Genomic DNA, 16,151 nt, shown 5'->3' with positions numbered 1-16,151 from the left:
AATGGTAGTTACCTTTAACCAGAGCTTGGCTCAGCATTTAAATAATCATCATCATCAGCTATGACAGCTTATTTTTTTAATCTGGATAATTAAACATTTAAAAAATATTTTATTTATTTATTTGGCTGCACCAGGTCTTAGTTGTGGTACACGGGGTTTTCAGTCTTTGTTCTGGCATGTGGCATCCAGTTCCCTGACCAGGGATTGAACCCCTGTCCCCTGCATCGGCAGGTGGATTCTTAACCACTGGACCACCAGGGAAGTCCCAATGGTATTTTCTCATCTTTCTTTCATGGCATGCCTCTCTACCAGCAATCATATTGTATATTTACCAGTTTATTGTTTGTTTCTCCCACTAGAAAAAAGCTCCATGAGGTAGGACTTATCTGTTGTGTTTACTGCTACTCGCTGGATATGGCAGATACGGCAAGCCCTCAAAATAGGCTTGTGAACAGAGCCACACCAACCTGGACTCTAACCCCTGCTCGCCCGCTTCCTAGTTGCATGACTGAGAATTTTGGTTAACACCTCTGAGTTTGTTTCTATATCTGTAAAATAGGAGTGGTTATGAGTTATTAGGTAAGTCAGGGAACAAAATACCTGTGCAGTGTCTGGTAGACGATCAGTGCTCACTGGAAAGGGTATGTAACAATCATAGACTCTCTCCCTTCTCTCCAAATTCTTGCCCCTGAAAAGTAGGAGGAGGGCAGTGGACTGGGGCTTGGGGGGCCATGAAGGAATTCCCATGACTGTGATCAGTTCAGTTCAGTTCAGTCGCTCAGTCGTGTTTGACTCTTTGCAACCCCATGAACTGCAGCACGCCAGGCCTCCCTGTCCATCACCAACTCCTGGAGTCCACCCAAACCCATGTCCGTTGTGTCGGTGATGCCATCCAACCATCTCATCCTCCATCATCCCCTTCCCTTCCTGCCCTCAATCTTTCCCAGCATCAGGGTCTTTTCAAATGAGTCAGTTCTTTGTATCAGGTGGACAAAGTACTGGAGTTTCAGCTTCGGCATCAGTCCTTCCAATGAACACCCAGGACTGATTTCCTTTAGGATGGACTGGTTGGATCTCCTTGCAGTCCAAGGGACTATCAGGAGTCTTCTCCAACACCACAGTTCAAAAGCATCAATTCTTCTGGGCTCAGCTTTCTTTATAGTCCAACTCTCACATCCATATGTGACCACTGAAAAAACCATAGCCTCGACTAGATGGACCTTTGTTGACAAAGTAATGTCTCTGCTTTTTAATATGCTGTCTAGGTTGGTCATAACTTTTCTTCCAAGGAGTAAGCATCTTTTAATTTCATGGCTGCAATCACCATCTGCAGTGATTTTGGAGCCCAGGAAAATAAAGGCAGCCATTGTGTCCACTGTTTCCCCATCTATTTGCCATGAAGTGATGGGACCAGATGCCATGATCATAGTTTTCTGAATGTTGAGCTTTAAGCCAACTTTTTCACTCTCCTCTTTCACTTTCATCAAGAAGCTCTTTGGTTCTTCTTCACTTCCTGCCATAACTGTGATCAAGAGGCTGGTAAAGAATGAGGCCAAAAGCCAGGACATCTACTTACGGCTGTTGGTCAAGCTGTACAGGTTTCTGGCCAAATGAACCAAATCCTTTGATCAAGTTGTGCTAAAGAGCTTGTTCATGATTTGCACCAATCAGTCACCTCTGGCCCTTTCCCGGATGATCTGAAAGATGGAATTTCCTGGCCGGGAAGGCAAAACAGCTGTAGGGACTCTAATCGATGATGTGCCTGCCCAGAAGGTACCAAACGGAGGGTGTGTGGACTGCCCCAGGAGCAGCTGCACCCAGAGCATCATCTCCAAGGCCTGGAGCAAGATCCTCACCTTCAACTAGCTGGGCCTGGACTCTCCCAAGGGCTGTAGCACTGGCCTGCTCTCTGGTCCTGGTGAAAACTGAGAGGTGTACAGGCAAATCCTGCGTTCCAAGGGCTAGAAGTTTAAGTGCGCCGGAAACCAATGGGCCAGCTGCTGCTACAAAAGCTAACCCCAGACCCTGCCTTGTTAGTAAAAAGATTTTGGACACTGGAGAAATAAATATGAGGCCAAAGGTAGTCAGAGAAGAAGAGGAGACATGGTAGCATCCAGATGAGACAGTCCCAGGGCTACTGGAGGATTAGCTAATGGGCTCCTCTGCTGACCTGGAGATGGGACTGGGGGTGGGAGGGCAGAGAGAGGCAGAAGCGTCTCGCTGCAGGTTACAGAGGATGGGAGCTGGCAGGAGAGGGAGATACAGTAGTAACAAGAGATGAGGATGGAACTGGAGACAACGGGCAGTGAGTAAGCAGGGGGTCATCGACAGATACTAAATGGGCAGGTATGTGCCAGGCACTGTTCTGGGCACTGAGGACACCGTGGAGGAAAACAGAGAGGGTCTCTGCCCAATACTGGTGGGTAAACTATGAATGGCCCGTGGACCAAATCTGGCCTCTTTTTATGTGCCTATGAGCTAAGAATGGTTTCTACATCTTTAAAAGACTGAAAAAAAAATCAAAAGGATATTTTATAACGTGTGAAAATTATGTGAAATTCAGATTCCAGGATCCATAAATAAAGTTTTATTGGAGCACAGCCACGCTCCGTTTACGTATGGTCTAGGGCTGCTTCCACACTACAACAGCAGTGCAGAGCAGTCGCAACAGAGACCATATGGCCAAGAAAGCCTAAAATGTTTACTAGCTGGCTCTTCAGGAAAAAAAAAAAAAAAAAATTTTTTTTTTTTTTTTTTTGGTCAACCCCTGCTCTAGGAACTTGCATTCTCTTTGGAGAAATGGTTAAACAAGCAGGTAAGCTAATTTCAGAACCAGCCGGCATCCGTATTTCCTCACACCCCGCTTCTGCTTCAGCCACCTTCCCCAGGAAGGGAAGTTGCTCCCTCCCAGCTGGGATGTAATACAGCAAGAGAGGAACTGGGGTCATTGTGATCAGGCCCCTGCTTCCTGGCCAAGAGGATCAAGCCTTTTCCTGGAAGGAAAAAGTCACTGTCAGTGATTTGTGAAGTCCAGCACCCACTAGATCCCCTTCCCCTATCTCAGATCCTCGATCTAGGAACAATTCCTTTATGACTTTGGAGGAACCTCGTCACCTTTGTCATCAAGGTCTGCCGTCTGGGTACCTGCCACCTGTGTGCAGTATCTCCTTCTTTACAAAGTCTTCTCTCACACCATCTCCTTGAGCCCTTACGGGATAAGACATGGCTTGGGGTTACTGTTCCCCTACAGATGAGGAAACAGAGACTTGGAGGGAGGACCTGACTTACCCAGGGTCACATAGCTTGAAATAGCTTGCAGAGCCAGAATTAGAAAGTAGTGCAATGTCAGCTTTGGAAGGGCCTTTGAGACTGTCTCAGCCAGAGATAGGAAACTGATGGCCTGAGGCAAGAGGTGAATCAGGTAAGGGTGGTGGCCAGTCCTCCATGTGCAAGACAGAAGGCATGCATTGTCTGTGGAGAAGTTTAAAACATTAGTGAAACTGGGTGCGTCAGCTTTTATTATCACCATGCCCTGGCAATTCTAAACAATGTCCTTGGTGATAAAACCCTCCCTCCTGAAGAAATCTTTATTGGTCTAACTTAAATTATATATATGTGTATGTATGTGTGTGTGTGTGTGTGTGTGTGAGTGTGTGTATGTAGGCTCCAAATTAGTACATTTCATCACCTAACCTTTCATAAATAATGCATTCTACATGGAAGCTAATTTGAAGAATTCCCAGTTACACAACTGGCCCCAATATACACCTTCAGTTTGAGAGTTCATAGCAGGTCAGCATCACTGGAGCTCACATCAGAAGTGTTCATGTCCCTGTGTCCCTTCATTTATCTACATTTTTAAAGTCTTTATTGAATTTCAATATTTCTGTTTTATGGTTCGGTTTTTTGCCTGTGAGGCACGTGGGAACTTAGCTCCCTAACCAGGGATCAAACTTGCACCCTCTGCATTGGAAAGCGAAGTCCCAACCACTGGATGCCCAGGGAAGTTCCCATGTCCCTGCATTTAAACAGCAGATTTGAAATCAATAGTGATAGCACAGTAATGGTAAAACAGTAAATTGTTACTGCAGTTCTGTCATTCTCTGTATAAATCATTCTCTGAACTTGACAAGTTGCCTCTTTTAGAGGCATTTGTTGTGTGTGTATGTCCCTTTTTGTTAAAAAAATAAACTAATGTAACCAAAAATTATTAGTCCATTACTTTGTTCCCCTTTGTATTACAATTTTTATTTTATTTTTTACAATTTTTATTTTAATTTATTAAAAATTTTATTGGTCTGAGTGCATACATGAGGTTCAGTAAAAGCAAGTTTTTACTATTTTTGTTGCTTTTCTGCAACAAATTATTATTATTTATTTCATGATTATTACTGGAGATAATTCTTGTCATGTTGGCCTTAAAAAAATGATCTCTTCCACACACACTACTGTATACAGGATGGATAACCAACAAGGACTTACTGTATAGCACAGGAAACTCTACTCAATATTCTGTGATAACCTATATGAGAAAAGAATCTAAAAAAGAATGAATATACGTATAACTGAATCACTTTGTGGTACACCCGAAACTAACACATTGTAAATCAACTATACTGCAATAAAAATAAAAATATTTTTTAATACTTACCAGAAAATATAAGTTAAAGAAGTTAATGAAAAATAAAATTTGATACCTCAGGGGGAAGAAAAGATACATTCTGGGTGTAAAACATACCAAGATCACCATTGGTCTGAAGACAGAATAGGACCTACAGACAATGACATTGTTATCTTCTCAAACATAATCATCATTATTATTGTATTGAGCCACCTGCTTGGTGCCAGGCACTGTTCTAAGGTTTGACATGTGTCATCCCGTTATTTCCTCCACTCAAAAAATATTTATTAAGATCCTACCCATGTATGAGGCACCATGGTAGGTGCTGCGGATATGACAGTGAACAAAGTCAAATGCTTTCTCTCTCTTACCCTTGAACCACTGGGCCTGGAGGTGGAATGGGTGTTCTCTTTGTGTATCATCATGTTTTAAGAATAAAGCTATGGTGAGAATATAAACTGATATAGTCATGGAGAACAGTATGGAAATTCTTTAAAAAAAACTAGGGAAAAAACTACCATATGACCCAGCAATCCCATTACTGGGCATATACCCTAAGGAAATCACAATTCAAAAAGACACATGTGGGGCTTCCCCGGTGGCTCAGTGGTAAAGAATCCGCCTGCCAATGCAGGAGACATGGGTTTAATCCCTGGTCCAGGAAGATCCCACACGCTGTGGGACAACTAAGCCCATGAGCCACAACTACTGAGCCTGCACACTAAGGCCCAGAAGCCTTAGACAAATGCTAAGACAAACTCTCTGGAGCCTGTGCTCTGCAACAAGAGAAGGCACCACAATGAGAAGCCCACGCACTGTTGAGTTTTTTTGGTGGTGCTCCCCTTAAATTCTGCATCCAAGATGGTTCCTCATTAACTTCATTCTAGTAACCTCAGCCTAGTCCTGTCCTTGCTCATGTGACCCTTTCAACAATCATGTGAAGTAGGTTCAATAATTACCCCCATTTTACAGATAAGAAAAGTGAGGCACAGAGAAGCTAAATGATTTGCTCAAAGTTATACAGTTAATTAAGTGGTAAAGCTGGTGCATGAAGTTCTCTTAGAGTCCATGCTCTTAATCCTATTTTACATTTTGTTTATATTTACATTTTGTGTAGTCCATACGGTTGCTAAGTATCTCAGATAACTTGAATTTAAATTAAAAATACAGGGAGGCACATTCCACTGCCCCTCTGGTCAGGGAAAGCCCAGGGAGGCATAGCCGGAAAGGCAGCCACCCCCTCACCTGTCACACAATGCACATTGGTGGGGAACCTGGGGTTAAAACATTCATAGATGACCTGCTTCTGGGTTGGAGTTTCCTATGTAACACAGCAGCTTCCTTGCTGGGATCTATTGAAAGTCAGAGAGAAGGGTTTGTAAAAAGAAAGTGTATATAAAAAAACCCAAACAAACAGGAAGAAGAAAATTTTTAAATAGAACTTTCCAGCCTCTTTAAAAGTCAGGCTACCTGGGCTCACAGTCCAGTTTTGTGACCATCAGCAGGCAGCCTCTCTTAGATAAAATAAGCTCATCAGATTACCACAGTCTCCACCACCCCCTATTGTACCAATGCCTCTTCCCTTTCACTCACTCGCTACCTGACTGCTCCTGGGGGCTTGGAATTTGGACCCCTAATGTACTTCCATTTAGACTTCCATTTCACAAATGGAAGAATCCAAGCCCCAGAGGGAAAGAGGTTTACCCAGTTCACATAGTACTTTGAGCTGGACTCCAAGCCAGGCCTTACACAGCCCTTCAGTGACGAGTCACTTGTGATTTTACACTTGATGGGGGCTCAGAAAGGGGGTTTCCAGACCGATCAAGCTAACCCCTATTTCCTGCGCACCTCCCACTTGTTGTCTCCAAGGTGGGCGTTTCCACATCAACATCTCATGGGAATCTCCCAATGACTCTGGCAGGTCAACCTTGACAGCCTCTATCTTACGGGTGAGAAACTATGGTTCAGGGGCTTGTGACTCTCCCAGGAGCTCACTGCAAGTATGTGGCAGGTTTGTCTAACTTCACTAGCTCTCAACATAAGAACAGAGGCGTCCACCTCCTGTTCCCTCCCAAAGGCCGCCATCTCTCGCTCTCGCTAGGATTTTCTTAGGCTGAGGCTGGAGTCATGGCTGGTTACATTTACTCTCTTCCAGAAGGATGCCGATACAGGGCAGCCTGAGAGTCAAGCTGGAGTTGTCAAAAATACTGATACAGGGACTTCCCTGGTGGTCCAGTGGTTAAGAATCTGCCTTGCAATGCAGGGGACACGGGTTCGCTCTCTGGTCGGGAAACTCAGATCCCACATGTCTCAGAGCAATTAAGCCTGCACTTCGAAACTACTGAGCCTCCACACTTCAGAGTCCTCTCCACCACGCACCACAATTAGAGACCCTGCACGTCCCAAAGAAGATTGTGCATGCCACAATGAAGACAGCCAAATAGATAAAGATTTAAAAAAAAAAAAAGCCTATATGCCAATCATGTGCTAGATGCTTTTCAGAGTTTTTAGTATTCTCTTTTTTTTTTCTCTTCTTTATATTTATCTGCATCCTCTAAAATTTCCACAACGAATAAAATATTTTATTTTCCTGTGAAAGGAATTGCTTGATCTAGGCCTAGATCATTTCAGTAGAAATGATTCTACTGAAGGTGTGGGGAAATGGGGAGCAATATCCCCAATCTGCAGTTAAGGAAATTGAGGCCCAGAAAGCTGGTCCAAGGTCACACAGCTAGGAAGTGATGGAGTCAGGATGGTGTCCAAATCCAAGGCCTGTGCTCTTTCCATTCCACTTCTCTGCCTATCCCCTCTCCTTTTTTTGTAACACCTTGTTCCACAAAGGAGTTTAGGCAACTTATAAAAATACAAAAAAGAGGGAATTCCTTGGCAGTCCAGTAGTTAAGACTCAGCACTTTCACTGGAGTGGCCTGGTCTCTGGTCATGGAACTAAGATCCTGAAGATGCATAGGATAGCCAAAAAAATTAAAAATACATAAAAGGAACGAAGCATTTATCTTAACTTTCCTGTACACACTGTTTCAGGAAAATCAAATAATGGATGAGGAGAAGTTATTCTTTATGGAAGAATTCCAGCTAATGAATGCAAAAAGAATGATAGAATTATTAATAGAAAGTCACCATTTTGTAACACCTAATGAAATAATGGGTCATCAGTGGATGCTGAAATTAACAGATAAAACTTTGGGGGGAATTCTATAATGAAGAGATTAGGCCAAGGGCCCTGAAACCATGAATCAGTCAATAAAAATATTTCAAGTCAATATTATGTACCACTAGATATGACATAATAACATCATCGCCAATAAGGTATGCTTGCCGAAGACATTAAACCTAATCAAGCTCTGGGGCTTCCCTAGTAGCTCAGACAGTAAAGCATCTGCCTGCAATGCAGGAGACCAGGGTTCAATCCCTGGGTTGGGAAGATCTCCTGGAGAAGGAAATGGCAACCAACTCCAGTATCCTTGCCTGGAAAATCCCATGGACAGAGGAGCCGGGCAGGCTACAGTCTGAGGGGTCACAAACAGTTGGACACAACTGAGCGACTAACACACACAATCCAGCTCTAGATTTAACGTTCAGTCTACTGGAAATTCAAGAGACATGTTAAACTACACCATCAGGAAGCAATCAGTCAAAACTTCTGGGATGTGGGAAGCTTTATAGAACAAATTCTTTGGTTTCCTTTACAAATAAATAGCATGAAAAATGAAAGAAAAGTGAAAACTGTTACAGATGAAAAGTTACTTATGAGATACATCAACCAAATGAACTATGTGAGCCTTATTTGAGTCCTGATTGAAACAAACTATTAAAGAAATCTGAACATGAACTAGGTATTAAAAGGTTTTAAGGAATTTGTATTAATTTTGTTAGGTATGATAGCGGCATTGCAGTTGTGTTTGAAAAAGCCCTGTCTTTTAAAGACATATGCTGAAATAATTCTAGTGAAGTGATATGATGTCTGGGGTGTGCTTTATAATACTTCAGAGGGAAGGAAAAGTGGGAAGGCAGATGAAACAAGATTGGCAAAATGTTGATAATTATTGAGGATGGGTTATAGGTATGCGAAAATTTATTACATTCTCTCTACTTTCAAGCGTTTGAAATCTTCCATAATAAACGGACTTCCCTGGTGGTCCACTGGTTAAGACTCCACCTTCTAATACAGAGGATGCAGGTTTGATCCCTGGTTGGGGAATTAAGATCCCACATGACTTGGGGCAACTAAGCCTGCACTCCACAAATACAGTGGAGCTAGACTACCATAAGACCCGATGCAGCCAGAAATAAATAAATGTTGAAATATTCCATAATAAAAATATTTTTAAAGGCTAAAAATAAGTAATTAAGAAAATTGGGACAAACAGAAAATACCGATCCAGCAGTAGAAAAGTTCTGGGACTTCCCTGATGGTCTAGTGATTAAGAATCTGCCTGCCAACACAGGAGACTTACATTCGATTCCTGCTCCAGGAAGATTCCACATGCGGTGGAGCAACTAAGACTGTGCACCGCAACTATGGTGCCCACTCGCCTCTGCAACAAGAGAAGCCGCTGCAATGAGAAGCCCGTGCACCGCATCTAGAGAGCAGTCCCCACTCACCGCAGCTAGAGAAAGGCCACATGAAGCAAAGATCCAGCGCAGACAAAAATAAGTAAATAAAAATTTTAAATAAACAAAATGTGGATTTTTTTTTTAAAGTTCTGAGTTTCTCAGCAGTCAAAACAAAGATGGAGACAAGAGTCATGATGGCCAAATGTTGAGAAAGTCTCTTGCCTGCAGTTTTTGAACCCTTACTCAATCACATAAGAATGGGCCCTGGGTCTGGAACTCTTCCTAACCAGGAGAGAGCCCATGGAACCAGTGCTGGATTTATCACCTTGTGTGGGTTTCTTTCCTTGTTTCAGGTGTCACGAGTACTCGTTCATCTCTGCTTAAAGCATGTCGGTCATTTGGCATCGAGTCAACCCCATTGCTGTATCTGTCCTCCTCTTAGAGAGGACAAGGTCCTTCCCCTGTGGCACAAAACGGGGAATACAGTGAATTCCCTGTGCTGATCACTGCGAGAGATCCCCAGGCAATGAGAGACCAACACCCACTCCTGAAGTTGATCTTGTTCTGTCTTTTCTCTACGTGAGTAAAGCATTGTTCTATCCGGTGCTTGACTGCTTTGTGTCTCCCTCGACTACTCAGATGCCAAAAGGAAATGGGTAGACGTGTTTATAGAGTCTTCCCCTGGTAATGATAACTGGTGCGTGGGTACTCTGCTTGACACCAGGATTTCTAAAGTCAGCAAACCAGCACAGTTTGTTGTAACCAAAGAGATTCTGGTAATGGCAAAATTCCTACTCAATATGGCCTACCAGCAAGGGGCCAGTCATCTGTCCTGATTTGGGCTATCATGAGGGACTTGGAAAAAGCAAGGGCCAACCGGAGGGAAAGAGGTGAGCCTTCGAGGACAAGGGGACTGGAGAAGGACACAGGAAAGACAGGGCACTCTAGGGGGCGGGTACTGAGTGAGCAAGGGTAGACAGGCTATCTCATCTTCATAAAAGACAAAGTAAACAAAATGCACGGGAACCTGGAGAAAGCTCATCTTTCTTTGCTCCCTTCTCACCCAAAAGAAATCGATCCAACTGCAAAAAGCACTGACAGGAAACAAAAAGCTTTGTTACCAAAGCTCTCTGGAGGACACTGCAAAGGGACTGATTACCAAGCACAACACATGGCAAGACCTTTTTCAGAATCCTCCCAAATCTCTCTTCCTTAAAGTTCCACACTATTACAACAGCTCCCCAAGCTCTCCCTTTTTTCTCTTTTTTCCCAAATTCTTGACCACCCAAACTCCGCCAGCTCCCCTCCCTCCTCTCAGTAGCAGCTTTTCCTGAGTGGGACTGGAAGGAAATTCCTCCAGGTCTCTCCACTCTTCTGCTTAGGTCTATTCGTCTCCCTCTGCCCGCCTTACAAAGGCTCCTTAGAACTAAGCCTGGGGAGGAGGAAAAACAGTGCATATTTACATGTGAGTATTTTTGTCCTGTTGCATGTTTAAAAAAAGAAAAAAAAGGTTGGAAGGAAAGACACACGAATGTTAACAGGAAGATGCCAGGAAAGCTTTGGAATCAGATAAAGTCGGGTCCTGGCTCTGCCACTTTCTAGCTGTGTGACCTTGGGCAAGCCTCACTGGAGACATTTCTTCAAACCTCAGATTGCTGTTCCGTGAATGACTTAGCATGGTATCTGGCATACAGTAAGCGTTCCATAAAACCTAGCTTACAAAATAAAGGAGTTAGCTGGTACGAATATGGTGCTGCCTTTATCCATATTGCTTGCCTTTATCAAAATTTTACTTACATTTTTTCCAATAAGCACATATTTGTAATTTAAAATGAAACAACATGAAGATCACTACAAACATAAGCATAAAACTAAATATTTATCAGTAGAAGATCAAAAGAATTATGGGGTACCTGTATTCTGGAATATTATGAACTCCTTAAAAATGAAGTATCTCTATAAATGACACACACTATAAATGTCCACAATATACAGCAAGTTGCAAAACTATATGTGGTTTGACCCCTTTATGTATGCCTGTGTTTTTATACATGTTAAGCAATTATCAGTGAAGATGTTTTCCAATTTTCAAACCCATATTTTTGTAAAGTTTAATTAAAAAATATAATATGCATGAACTACTTTTACACAAAAGAGAAACACTGAAGGGGCTTAAAAAACTGGCAGAGTTTCTAGCTGTGTTTCCCAGGCCCACAGCAGAACGGAACACCAGAAAACAAAAGGACTCCGAGATTCTGCGCACCTCAGCCCAATTGCTGAGCTCCTACCAGCCACTAGGCAGGGCAGGAAGGGTTAACAGGGCCCCTCATCTTCGTCCTCGCCCCACGTCCTCTTTTGCAGACTGCAACAGAAAGAAGCCAGTTGAAATTGCTCCATTTCGCCCCACGGGGACCCCTCTAATACCTCTGCTAAGGAGAGTAAGGTTTGTGGGAGCCAGGAGGGTAGGAGGAAGAGTGAAGGCCCTGGGGCCTGAAGATCTTTCTAGATGTATGTGGCCTGTGGCCCCCAAGACTTCCTCTCCCCAAATCTCGTTGAAACTGAAGATGAGGGCGGGCTCTGGAGGGACCACAGGGTCTTCCTGGGTTCTCAGGGTGGGGCTCACTCTGCAGCGTGTGGGGGAGGGGGCTGCTGAGCCCCCCCAAACACTTGGGGCACAAGCCTGAGAACTTCCTGGAATGTGGGGGAAATGGGTGTCTTATCAGCCATCTCTATAAAAACCATATGGGGCCCCCTATCAGCCCTCTCTATAAACACCATGGCCGACAGATCAAGCCCCAAGATTTCCTGGCTCGTTCCAAGAAACCCAGGTCGGAAAGTGGGCGGGGTTCCTGCTTCTTTCTTCCTCTCGCCCCCCCAACCCCAGGCCCTTCCCGCTTTGGGGCCCCAAATCCAGGCCCAGCCCTAGGGCCTGACCATTCACCCCCCAGGTCTAGCCGGCCCTGCGCTCGCTCACTCAAACCACCCCCGGCGTCCGCCCAGCCCCCAGTCCCGCGCCTTCCCTTCCCCCCAACCCCGTTTCCGCGTAGTTCGCGCTCCCGGCACCCTGCGCGCGCCTCGCGTACCTCCCCGGCCCGCGGGAGCGCTAGCTCGGAGGCCCCGCCCCCAGGGCCCCGCCCCCAAGTGTCGCCCGAGGCCCCGCCCCCAAATCCCCGCCCCATGTGCCCGCGCTTGCCCTGTTTGCCTCTCCCCGCCGTTAAGGGGACCCCGCTACAGGTCGAGCCCTGGGGATGCTTTTAGTCCTTGAGACTTGCGTTCGGATGGTAGGGAACGGGATTCGCGGCATTCAGAGAAGCTCGGAGACGACGCAGGCCCGGAAGCGGAAGCCGAGGATGAAGCGGGCCGGAGGTCCGGGCTGTGAGGACCTCAGAGTCCGAGCCCACGCCCACCTCCATCCCTCCCGGCCCGCGCACTATGGGAGCTGGGACTGGACGCTTGGTCTGGGTCCGGCGGGCTCGAAGCCTGAATCTGAGCACGAGCTGGCTCGGTACCCGCCAGGTGTGCTGCGCGGGAGTGGCGGCACGGCGGGGTAGCTCCGGCAGTGTTTGTCGGGCGTGGAGGGCGAGTCAAGCGAACCGGGAGCGCCCGGCCTAGGGTCGGGAGTCGAGGGTCCAGTCGGAGGTAATGAAGTGAGGTTAGGGCCAGCGGTTCTCTCGGCCTGGATGCCGTGACCTGTCCTGGCAAAAGGGTGGGGAGCAGGAGGCCACCCTTTGGGGCTCTGCCTCTGCCAGCGCTTCCCAGGTAGGGCGCGGAGCTCGGCTCTGCGCCGCCACCGTGTGGCCCCTGGGAGCAGCGCCTACCCGGTACCTGGAGAGTCTCCTCAGGGCCGGAGCGGGAGAACAGGTCTCCAAGACATCGGGAGGGCCGCCCTTGGGGAGACTGACTTTAGACACCCTGCTCCTCACCATCTAGCTTCCAGAAATGGGGTTGAAGTTGCCATAGCGGCGGCGGAGCGGTCACCAGGGCTTCCCCCAGCTGCCGTGGATCCTACTCAGGACGGCATAGGACTCGGGTGTGGACATCCAGTAACCGCCAGCATCTTGTTGCTCACTGAGTAAGGAGGTGTGGAGGTGTGGATGAGAATGGCCCCTTCCAAAGGCAGCGAATTCTCCAACAACCAGCCAACTTTTCCTAAGCACGTACTATCTGAAAGGCATACAAAGACGAATAATTTAAGTAAGTAGGGAAAGGCATATTCGTTGCTCCCCATACTCATGAAAATAACAGGTTACTTTTGAAGAGGGCTTACTGTATGGTAGACATTTACTGATTACTTTTATATGCATGATGACATTAAATTCTCACCACAATCCTCTAAGGGTAGGCACTGTTATTCCTATCCAACAGATGAGGAAAAGTTCAGAGAAGTTAAGTGTCTTGCTCAAAGTCACACAGCTAGCTAAGGATCAAATTTCTAAGCCTTGGTGTTTTTTGTTTTTTTTTTTTTGGGCCAAGCATGGGGCTTGCAGGATCTCAGTTCCCCCACCAATGAGAGACTGCAGCCTCTGCCGTGAAAATCTAGAATTCTAACCACTAGGCCACCAGGGAACTCCCTTGGCTTTTTTTTTTTTTTTCAAATAGACTTTATTTTTTTTACAGCATTTTTACATTGACAGCAAAATCAAGCTAAGAAGCAGTGTTTCCCTATGCCTGCTGCCCCAACACATAACCTCCTCCCCCTTTGAACATCTCACACTGAGAATAGTGCATTTGTTACTATGCAGTTCTATGCATAGTTACTATGTTCACTAATCAGTGAACCTACATTGATACATCATTATCACCCAAAGCCCAAACTTTACATTTGATAAGTCTTGGCTTTTAACCACTATGCCAACCTCCTACCCTAACTGAAGGCCATGTTCCTGAGCAGGGATTCAACTGGGACTTTGAAGGGTACATAGAATTTCCAAAGCAGGGGGTAGGAAAGGCCTTTCAGGCAGGAGACTTGTATAGAAAAAGACATGGAGGGATTTTTAGGGTATTTGACAAATTTGACTTGACCAAGAGGCTCCAAATCTTAGTTGGTCAATTGAGTATCAATCTCATGAAGTTTGTCCTAAGCAATAATGGCTGTGGAATCATGGGTTTAGTATGAAAGTTTTATTTTTGAATACCAGTTGAAATAAATATGTAAGTCTTTGGGCTTCCCTGGTGGCTCATTGGTAAAGAATTCACCTGCCAATGCAGGAGACATGGGTTCTATCTCTGATCTGGAAAGATCCCACATACTGCAGAGCAACTAAGCCCATGTGATGCAGCTATTGAGCCTGTGCTCTAGAGCCCAGGAACCACAACTGTTGAGCCCACGTGCCACAACGACTGAAGTCTGCCCACCCTAGAGCCTGTGCTCCGCAACAAGAAGCCACAGCATTGAGAAGTCTGCACACGGCAGCTAGAGAGTAGCCCCCACTCGCTGCAACTAGAGAAAAGCCCGCACAGCAACGAAGACCCAGCACAGTCAAAAATAAATAAATAAATAAAAATTAGGGCTTCCAACGTGGTACCAGTGGTAAAGAAGCCGCCTGCCTGCCTGCAGATGCAGGAGACAGAAGAGACTCCGGTTTGATCCGTGGGTCAGGAAGATCACCTGGAGAAGGAAACAGCAACCCACTCCAGTTTTCTTGCCTGAGAAATCCCATGGACAGAGGAGCCTGGCGGGCCACACCCCATAGGGTCACAAAGAATCAGACACAACTGAAGTGACTTAGCACATTAAGAAAATATGTAACTCTGAAAAATATTTGGCCATATGCCACTAAAATTACTCATTTAGCCCTCAGTGGTAGTCATGCCACATTCTGGAAAACACATAGGGAATTACCGAGGTACCCTGGGGAGATAGGATGTGGCCGTTGTTTGTTGAGCAAGGGTCATCTGTGTCCCAAGTAAGTTGCCTGCTACTGTTCATAATTCTCTGAGCCTCAGACCTACCAGCATGTTCAATCTTATCTTTCCTGGCTGGCAACACTGGTGGCTCCCTGTCTTCTAGATAAGGAGTAAATGCCTTAACATCACCTACAAGGTCCTTGAGGATCCTGGGATAGGCCTGCTGGTGGTAAAGAGAGGGAGACAGAAGACAGGGAGGACCTCCTGGAGGAAGTGACATTTGAGCTGAAGTCTGATTTATGGAAGAGAACTAGGTGATTCTGGTGAAGAGCTTTTTAGGTAGAAGAACAGCATGTGCAAAGTTCCTGAGGCAGGAAGGAACAGTGTGCCTGTGAGCACCTGAAAGAGGCATGAGAGAGAGAGAGTCAGGGAGAGGAGTTTGCAGGGGCCAGAAGGCAGACTCCACCTGCCGTCCCTGGAGGCATCACAAGCATTGTGATCATCATAGTATGTATGCCTTATGAGGAGCTGTTTAGAGCTTCAACGTAAGGTGACTTCAATTATTTGAATAACAAGTAACTTTTTGAACACTACTTCAGGTGGGGATTTTATAGAACAAGACTCTTATGGTCCCTACCACCAGAAAGCTTATATTCTTTTAAAAAATAGAAGTGGTACATACACGTGGTTTAAAGACATACCAAGTATTATAAGGTTTTCTCTGAAAACGGAAAATGGTCCGGTCCACTATGCTTTTGCCTCATCTCCATGTTCACAGACACATCTATGGATACTTTGAACTCTTTTTAACTGACTGTATTTTAGATTCATCTCCATCATCTCTGATCTTCTCATCTTGCCACTTCTAGATGTTTCAGGGTTTTAGGGGGGTTTAAAAAGTTTTTTTTTTTTTTACTTCACAGCATCTGGAATCCTAGTTCCTCAACCAGGGATAGGTCCCATGCCCCCTGCTGTGGGAAGGTAGAGTCCTTAAACACTGGACCATCAAGGGAGTCCCTAGATGTTTCTGTTTTAAACACTATCTTTTGATTTTCTACTATGGAAGATACAGTTTTAATTCTCTTTCCCCATGCCCTGCTCCATCATA

The sequence above is a fragment of the Cervus canadensis genome, chromosome 24, assembly GCF_019320065.1.
Source record: "Cervus canadensis isolate Bull #8, Minnesota chromosome 24, ASM1932006v1, whole genome shotgun sequence".
Classification (NCBI taxonomy): domain Eukaryota; kingdom Metazoa; phylum Chordata; class Mammalia; order Artiodactyla; family Cervidae; genus Cervus; species Cervus canadensis.
Note: the sequence above shows the minus strand (reverse complement) of the source record.